Source organism: Atta colombica, unplaced genomic scaffold (assembly GCF_001594045.1).
Source record: "Atta colombica isolate Treedump-2 unplaced genomic scaffold, Acol1.0 scaffold112, whole genome shotgun sequence".
NCBI classification, from domain to species: Eukaryota; Metazoa; Arthropoda; class Insecta; order Hymenoptera; family Formicidae; genus Atta; species Atta colombica.
Genome location: NW_017259198.1, coordinates 365,129 through 375,192, shown reverse-complemented (window position 1 = coordinate 375,192; position 10,064 = coordinate 365,129).

Here is a 10,064-nt window from a genome sequence, read left to right as displayed (position 1 = left end):
ATTATAACTTATTTTTTTACATTAATTACAACTTATAATTAATTATAAAATAAAAAGACTTAAAAAGTAATTAATATAATATTGCAAAAAATTTATTCAATAGAAGAGTTTCTGAATTAAATGCAAAATTAGTAAAATATTTTCTAGAAAGATATAATAGAAGCAAATTCAAAATCATCTTATAATTTCGTTTCCATATATTTTTTCCAAAAAATTTTGTTTTTCTACACTATTTTCATAATAGACCAATTTCTCCATGTTTAATTATTACATAGAGTTTTCCTCTCAAAAATTGAGATTTAATTATGGCCATCTGTTTTTATGTACATTCGGTACGATAAGTATCTTAAGTATCTAAATTTATGAATACATCAGCTCGTTGTTATATTGGACACTTTCCAAAGAGAACAAAAAAGTTAAAATAATCTCAATTTGATGTCATATTGACTGAAATTATCATTCTTTCATGATGAACTAATATGACTTTCTTGTTGTCCTTGGATTGTATTTAAATATGGCTATTACGATGAATATTTGTATCCGAGCATCTGGATACTATGCAACATCGTATAAAACCTGCTATAAATTACTACTGTCTTCTTTTGGCATGAAATTTGACAATAACACCCGTCACGAGTACTGAAAATACAATAATCCCGAAGTTATACTTCATTAACATCTGTGTTAAATGTTTCACAATACCTTTGATGTTCTCAAAAAGTCATGATTTCAGGACTATACACTAAATAGTCATCATTAATCTTAATAGTGATATTTAAGTATATATGCCGTGTATTTCGAAGTATTCTTAATGGCGCTTGTTTCTTTGCACTGTTAGTGTTTGTTATCTATATGTATTTCTCAAATCGGCTGTGCATTTATATTTCTAACAGATCAACGTTTTTAATGAATCTCGCAATGGAGTTTAGGTACTTTGAATTCGAGAGATTAGATTTCTCTGTCGACAATACTTAATAATGTCGCTTACGCTTTACAGAATAATATTAGATATAATACTATACGAAGTTTAATCCTGCTAATACTGCAGAATCTTGATTTAGCAGCAATTCGCTCATATCCAAATCCTTTTACACATAATGACTGTACATGTCTAATAAAATTGTTAATTGTATTTGAAGAGTTATAAATAACATTTTAAAATTGCATTATTCCATTAGACTTACAGTGTAGAAGTATGAAAAATAATTGCTTTCAGTACTTTTTGGTACTCAAAGGATCACAGATTGCATCGATTAACTGGTAAATAAATAATTTGATAAACAAACAAGTAAAGAAACTGATAAGGAACTGGAGGCGGAAGCAATTTTTAATTGAGAGGATGACGGAGAGGATTTCAGTTTTGCTCGTAGCCACAATTTGCGTAGAGATGAATTCTCTGATGGTCCCGCAGGTGGTGACGGTGCTTGAATCGCTTCTTGCAATTTCCACACTGAAATCTGGGCCCGACGCCGCACTCGAGGCGCAAATGCCTCGTCAAGTTACATTTGTGCGAGTAAGTGCGGCCGCATTTCGGACAAAGAAATGGTGGTCCGTCTTCCGCGTCCTTCAATCTCTTCCAAACTGTAACATTCGTCGGAAAGAATAAAATATATACATAATCTCTCCCCCTCCTTCTCTCTCTCTCTCTCTCTCTCTCTCTCTCTCTCTCTCTCTCAATCGCTCACTCGCTCGTTCTCGCGAGTCAACGTACGCAAACTACAGAAGCATTAGACGGCTAAATAACGCAACGAAAACACCGAATGTGCGTATAGCAAGTCATGCCGCAAGTCAGGGCGATTATCACACACAGATTTCTTTTTTTGACAAATAGATTCCGTTTGCGTACGCTTGGTTCTACGTCGCGACGTCTGTTTTTTTTTCTAAATTATATATATTTTCAAAATATTCTTTATGATCGTTATTTATTTATTTATTATTGCCATTAATCCTTTTGTGTGATAATCTGTATTATGCTATGTATTGCATTTTTACAACAAAAATGTATCTCTAAAATAAGTTTGATATTATATCTACATCGGGGATAGACAAACGATCATCAGAGTCCTCGACTTAATATCTTTTTATTTATTATATCTTACAAGTTTTGTTGACTATAATATTTCATGCTTATTTTAAACATTTTTATTTTGTTCAGCATTTATTAAGAAAGAAATTCGGTATCTATTTGTTACATTTTTAACATTTGATCGAATTCAAATATAAAAATATCCCGTTTTTATTACGTTTTAAAATACGTAATACGTATTTTAAATATTTCTTTCATATTACAATCGTAAATTTTGTCCATCTTCGATTTAAGATATTATTACTTTTAATACAGATATTATTGCTGCATGCATTTAATTTTTAATTACCTACGTTCTCATTTATATAATGCGCATAGTAATAATAATAATATTAAAAGACTATTATAATAATCACATAATGGATAGTATCGATCGTGAACTATCTAATTACTTCAAAAATGTTTTGCAAAAGAATCACGCATTAGCGGTTAATTCGTAAAAAAATTCGAAGAGTGACGTTCATACACATAAATTATCGAATAATAATAAAATGTAGCAGAGAGGAAAGTTAGTGTGCAAGGTCATATTTAAATATTAATCAATTCTGGATCAAAATATGCGTGTTTATTTTTGCTGCAGTTACATAATGTATGCAAAGATATGTATATTCGCGTGTATACATAAATTTTAAGTCTCTATACGCATATATCTGACAAAGAGAGCTCATAACATGCATCGCATGTCATAGACTCTCTCTTATATATAGACTATTACATATGTATATACGTGTACACATAATATATATTGTTATTTATATATTATGTATAATATTATTATATATACATACAATATATACATACACATATACAATATATACATACACACACGCGCGCGCGCGCGGATGTGTGTGTGTGTGTGTGTGTGTGTGTGTGTGTGTGTGTGTGTGTGTTCAGACTATTCGTTTCGTTGGCACTCTCTGCTATTTACTCTCTTACATTCTAGAAATATAGGCATATTCTTATCACTATATGTTGTCGCATTCAATGTGTAGTGGAAATACACAGCATACATTTTTCTATTCCACGTTTTCAAAGTAGTTTTTCATTCGTATATGTTATAGATGCATTAGCATTTTGCACGTTCGACAATCACAGTTATTTCTGATTATAAATAATGACTTTAATTCTTTCAAATAAATTCTTTTCATTATAAAATAGACCAGAAATAGATGAGCAATTATACAAGACATCTCAAAGAAATGCATTCGTATTTTATTTGTAAAATTAATAAAAAAATTTAGTAAAATAAATTCTCGTTTGACACATATTTTCTATAGATATCCTATACGGATTTAGTCCTCAACATAGATATGATAGACTTAATACTATGTTTAATGACAGAAATATAGTTTAAGTTCAAACATTACTCATAATCAGTCTGCCATTATTGACAATAAAAATTGTTTGAACAAAAAATCATTATGGCAGTGGATCAGTCTATAAACATTAACATAAAATTTGCTCTGAGACTGCTATTAACAAACATACAACTTACATAAATTTGATTACAAAAATTAATCGATTTGTTTACATAAATCTCATGTAAGAGTAATTCATAAAATATAATAATTTATAAAATATTTAACTATGTACATACATAATACATATATTATATATACAAGGTGCGTCAAAATCCGGACAAATCGGACAATTTCTTCAAACAAAATGTTTTTAATGAAAAATTAAATATTAAAAAAAATCCTTTCACATGGCATTTGAAGGATCTCTGCAGAGCAACTATTCGATATATCCCCCATTAGCTTGAATGACGGCCTGTATTCTCTCAGTCTGAAGCGTTCGCACACTGTAATGTAGCCACTGTCCATGTTGTCTCAATAACGGCATCCTTAATGACGTCATATTGGGATGCCGAGATTGTTTGGTATCCTTTCAATTATGCTCCACGTAGTAGTTCAAGGGATTTAAATCTGGACTGTTGAGAGGCCAGAATGGGAGCCGAGGCGAGCAACTCAGCTTGTCCTGGCAACCTCAGAGAGCGTATTTTTAATGTGTACGAAGGAATTTGTATCAAAGGTCCTCTTTGGCAATTCGACGCATTGTTGGCTGGCTTACACCAACAATCAATGCTAATTTTCGCAACGATTGCTCTGGGTCATCCGAAATCAGCGCTTGAGCCTTTTGAACGACTGCGGGGATCCTCGCGATGCGTTCTTTCGAGTAACTCTTTCTCGCTGGCATACTGGAATCTTCGTTGGACTGTTTTAAAGCCGTATATTTTGTCACAACGTCATAAATGATTGATTCAAAGAATCGAATTATTTTCGTTGCTGAGCGCCCAGCGCAAAGATCTTCGATAATCGCGGCTCTTCAATTACTCCGCACTTGATTTCAACATCACATTTTGAGACTATTTACTAGAAGTAAAGTTCAGGCTTTCTTGAAATGCCAACAATTTCTGGAGACAATATAGCGAAAATTTAAATTGAATTTGTTCGGATTTTGGTGCGCACCCTGTATGTCTATAAGATTTCAAAACTAAACATGTTACATTTGAACATGTTACATACATAAAAATTATTGGCTTTAATAATCTTATTGGTATTGAATCTTACAATTATGGAATAATTTGTTAATTATATTATAGTAATTTAATTAGATATTATAATTATTACATTCGCAAAATCGCAAACCTGACTAATTAGAACAACTAAAAAGGCATCTCGTTTACTAGTGGTAACTTTGTTATTGTTTTGCAAAAATACAAATTAAATTCAAGAGTTTTATCTTAACCCATTAAGGACCGCTGGTCGATTTTTCGATAAAAAGAAATAGGTCAACTTTTTATATCGCTTTAGACCAATGATCGCAAAATCAACCATCTCTCCTCCCTTGTCTAAATAACCAATCCTAGAATAAAAATTTGTGGCAAGCAGGCACCTTAAGGGCATAGTAACTTGCCATTAAAAGGATTTTAAATTTTGAGAAAAAAAAATTTGTCTTGGTCTTCAATGGATTAATAAGAGTTTCTTGTACCTATTTCTTGCAAGTTGAGATTAAAATTATTTAAACTGATATGTTAATGTTTCTTTTGATACATCAGGTATCTTGTGTGGGTATGTGTGTAATTTCTATCTAATGTCTTATTTCTATCTTATTCTTTGGGAGACTTCATAATTACGTACCAAAATTGTTCCATCAGTTGTTCGCTCGTTCGTGTGACATCACTTTAGATAACTTTGCTATATACATACACGTCAAATATATTCTTAGTTCAAAGCTGCTTGTATGATAAAATATTTAATATTATATTTAGATCATATAATTTTTTTCTCAATTAATAAATAAATAATTCAATAAAATGAAAATCTACTAACAAGCTTAACTGTGCGTTTTCTTTCATACAATCGATATAAATCAGCTAAAAATATCAGTTATATCTGTGAATTATTAGTTAATTCTACATTTGTTTATATTTAGTATTTAGATTTTCTAAATATTTATTGTCTACGATTAATCACAAAATGATGTTCACGTATAACAGAAACGAGCAGAGCGCTACTTCTTTTTCTAAAAATCTAAAGAAATTAACAAAATTAGAATTAATGTTAAGTCTAGAAAATGTTCATTTGAGACATTCACAAATACTTTTGTGAATTATTCAATAAAAAAGAATTAGACTTTGAAAATTCCAAAAACTTCAACTTTTTAACTTGCACATTTTAAATTCAATTAAAATTAAATGCGTTAAATTCAATTTGAACTACGCGCGTGAGAGATTTTCAAAGATTATTAAAACTTTCAGAATGTATTCTCCTCGCATAACATTCAATGGCACCAAATGGTCTAAGATTTTTTATGAGTTCTCATATGTAATAACAAATTATGCTTATGTTTGGACTTCTTATGGCAGATAGGACATTCGAATTGTGGCTCCACACCGCACTCAAATTTCATATGTCTATTTAACGAGTGCGGTCTCGTGTAGGCATTACCGCAACGTTGACAATAGTAATAGGAATCGCGATTACTCGCGGTTACCTGGTTGCTGCTGACTTCTGTCAATGGTTGACCATTTTGAATTTTCTTAGTGGCGATATTATCGGGACAAACACTTATTTGATTTTCGGTTGTTGTTGTTCTTGTTGTTGTCTCTTTCGTCAACTGGTTTTCCGCCATCAGACGTAGATACATTGTTTGATACTGATAGTACCATTCGATGGCGTCACCTGGCGAGTGCTTGCGTTCTAGAAAACACACAAGAGAATCAATAAAACTTTATCAGAATTATTGCGTCCTTTTGCCATAGGGATTGGCGATCACACTTTAGTCTAGAAGGATTTATTTATTACGGGATTACGACAAAGACACGGACATACACAGCATGATTTGAGTTACACGTAGCCATTCACCATAAAAGCGACTGTAAACAAGGCATCCTTGATCGGATTTTTCAGGATTACAGGATCTCTTTTTCATAAAAGGAGGGAGAAAACTTGTTCTCATTTCCCTGAAACGTGTTTTCGATATATTTAATATATGTAGACAAAATTACATTTTGTTTGCGTTAAAAATATTTTTAGTCTATTGCATTATTTGCACTAAAAATGCTAATGGAAACTATAGTTTCATTGCATTTGGTTGAGTCTATAATAAGGACATGTAATTAAAAAAATATAATTAACTTAAATATAATCATTTAGTTAATTTATAGAATGTTTATAGCGAGATCAATATAAATAAAGTTAATGAATATTATGTATATATATATATTTTTTTAGATTATTTTAATATATAATAGTTTATTTTTTTACATATATTGAATAAGACAAAATAATTCATTACTTCGCAAAGATTTTTCGGAAATTAAACTAAATCTTATATTGTCATAAAGCAAATTTTAAATTTTAATAATGATTAAGATACAATATTATAAAATGTATTATAACAAATTCAATATAGAAATAATTTATGATTATTACTTGATTTTCTATTTTTGCAACATATAGAAAGATCATTTATTATCAATAATAATGTTAATAAATAAATAATTTCTAATATTTTTATTATCTAATTTATAAATAAGAAATCTTCTCGGAGTGAATGTTATTTTTTAAAAAAAAACTTATCTCTATCGCTGTATTGCTGATAAATTTCGATCACAAATATTTTGAGCTTCGAGACGCAGTCACAAAGCTTAAAGGCCGGCAGAAATGATGAGAAAACTCATCATTTGCAGATACATATTTGTACTGTACCACGTATATTGTCTTATAGAAGAAATATTTTGCCATGAAACTTGTTTTGATTTATCCCTGATGGAAAAAAATAGCTGAAATTGTTGAAATTGACAATGAAATCATTGAAATGGGAAATGAAAATCAGAAATATTATTGAAAATATTTCAGCATAAATAATACTTTTAATATTGAAATACTATAAATTTTAATGATAATTAATGAAAATTAAGAAAAACGAAAAATAATGCACATATATTTAATAAATGTATATATTAATTTATTCAGAGATATTGAACACTGAATTATACAGAAATACCATGAATCCTAAAGATAATTATTGAAAATGCATGAAAAAATGAAAAGTAATGTAAAACATATAATACTTTTATTTATTGTATATTGAAATATGCTTTTATTTATTGTACATTGAAATATACACTGAAATACTATAAATTCTAAGGAAAATTAATGAAAATAATGAAATGGGAACGAAATAAACAATATTTTTACAGATTTATTAATGAAAGTTACCGAAAATGGAAACAGGACAAGTAAAATGTTGGAATTAATAGTTGAAAGATTGTAATGAAATTTGCTGAACAATAATGAAATCAGTTAACGTTGTAATGAAAAGCGTTGAATTGATCTTTCTATATAACGAGAAGATCAAATTATAATAACATATCTGCAGATATGTCAAATTTACATTTATACATGGTTTTCGCATGTAAGTTTGGTAAGTATGTGTAAAAACCATACACAAATGCATTGTATTTTTGCACTAACGCGAAGCTAAATATAACATAACAATATTTTGTATTAAATTTATTATTCTTTATAAAATATTAACGGATTGTAATGGAAATTTTAATAAAATAGTACTGAAAATGAGTCAATTGATATAAATTTCAATATGAAATTCAATAATATTTCATTATTATTCATTACAATTCAGGAAAAAATTTCCATCAGAAATGTTTTACAAAGTTATGAAATCTATTATTAAACAATCAAATTTTGCAATTTCACTCTCTCTTAAAAATATTATAATAAACAAAATAATCTGTTTCTTATTCAAATATAATCACGGAAAACTGTATAATATATTTTGTTTCGTAGAAACAACATTTCGCCATAAGACTTTTTTTTGGATTATGTTTTACGAAACTGCGAAGCCTTCTAAAGAGCTCAATTTTGAACATTAAAAACATTATAATGAATAAAATTATCTCCATTTTAGTTATACTTTATCCGAACAAATAACAACTCACGATCAAAATAGCGGTAAAATAACGTTAAAATGATGTCAAAATAATTCCTAAAAATGTCATTTTGACATCATTTTGATATTACAATGACTTATTCTGCTCAGGTAATGTAGATTGAGTAAGATATCAAAATAAATTTTGTGTTTTAAAAAAAAATTGCTTTTTAACAACATGCAGATATTCTTCAATTACGAATACCACAATTATATTAGGATTTTCTCACTCTTTTAGCTGTAAGAGGAGAAATTCGTTTCCAACAGATCTTCATCACTCCTGTCGGCCTTTAAATCAGGTCACGTTCTTTTAGTCCGCGAACTTTCGAAAAGGAAAGCTTTTCACAAGAAAAAGTCACCCGCAGTGATGCGCGGTGATATGATTCCGTAGTTCATATCGATACTTGAACTTTCGGTCACACACATGACAGGAGAACTTTTTCTCCTTGTTGCCGCAGTCCACCCTTTGATGCCTCTTCAGACTGTCTAACCATTTATATTTTTTGCCACAATCGGTACAAACGTAGTGGGTCTGTATCGTCTGTATCATCGGCATGTAGGAGTCACCACTATACATCTGAACCGGATAATCGCCACCACATCCTAAGGTATCATGTACTTTCGACGACGAGTACGGAAGAGAATCCTGGCTTTCTTGACCAATGCTGCGCGCCTTTCGTTCCAACATCCACAGAGCGTCGTATTCCTCTGATTGATCCGCATCTGCGATAAGAAAGCAGAGCGTCGGTGATTAGGTGAATTGTGTCTGAATTGCGTAAAACAAGGTCGAAGTTACGAAGAGAGACTTGCGTTGCGTTACAGCTGGTTTGAAATTGAGGCTAAGTACGAATGAACGACATGCAACAATATCATAAAGCTCGAGGTTGATAGGAGCGATTCTACGAGACGCGTTAACAATTTATTCTATAACGTGAGATTCGAAATTGCGAAACGAATTCCTATATTAATTCTCTACGCGTGATAAAGAAGAATATTTTTTAGGATAGAAATTATATAAATAGTACTTTTGATTTATCGAATCGATAATATTTCACTTCATAATCGAATTTTTATAAAAAATTATTTCACGTTTAAGATCGGAGCACAGAAAAAGCGACATCATCATTTCCGACATTTAAATAATCATTTATTTATTACACAATTATTATTGTCGCAATTATTCCAAAAGAAATTAAATTCTACGATCGTTTTTTTTCATGTGTCTATGTCTGTGATTTTTAATATTTTTGTAAAGAAACTTAACTAATTGTGCATAAAAGTATAAGTAGAATACAATACATCTGTATGTGTAACTTAAATTCGTATATATAACTTATATATTTTCATTCTTGTGCGACTAAGAAATTTATAACCACTGTTTGAAAGAAAAGGTTTTACTTGTTGATAATATTTAATGTAAGATATACATATAAGCTATGTGTAATAAATTAAATTTTAATAATTCTTATTAATTTACATTGCAGTGATTATTAAAGATTTGGACGAAATTTATATAAAT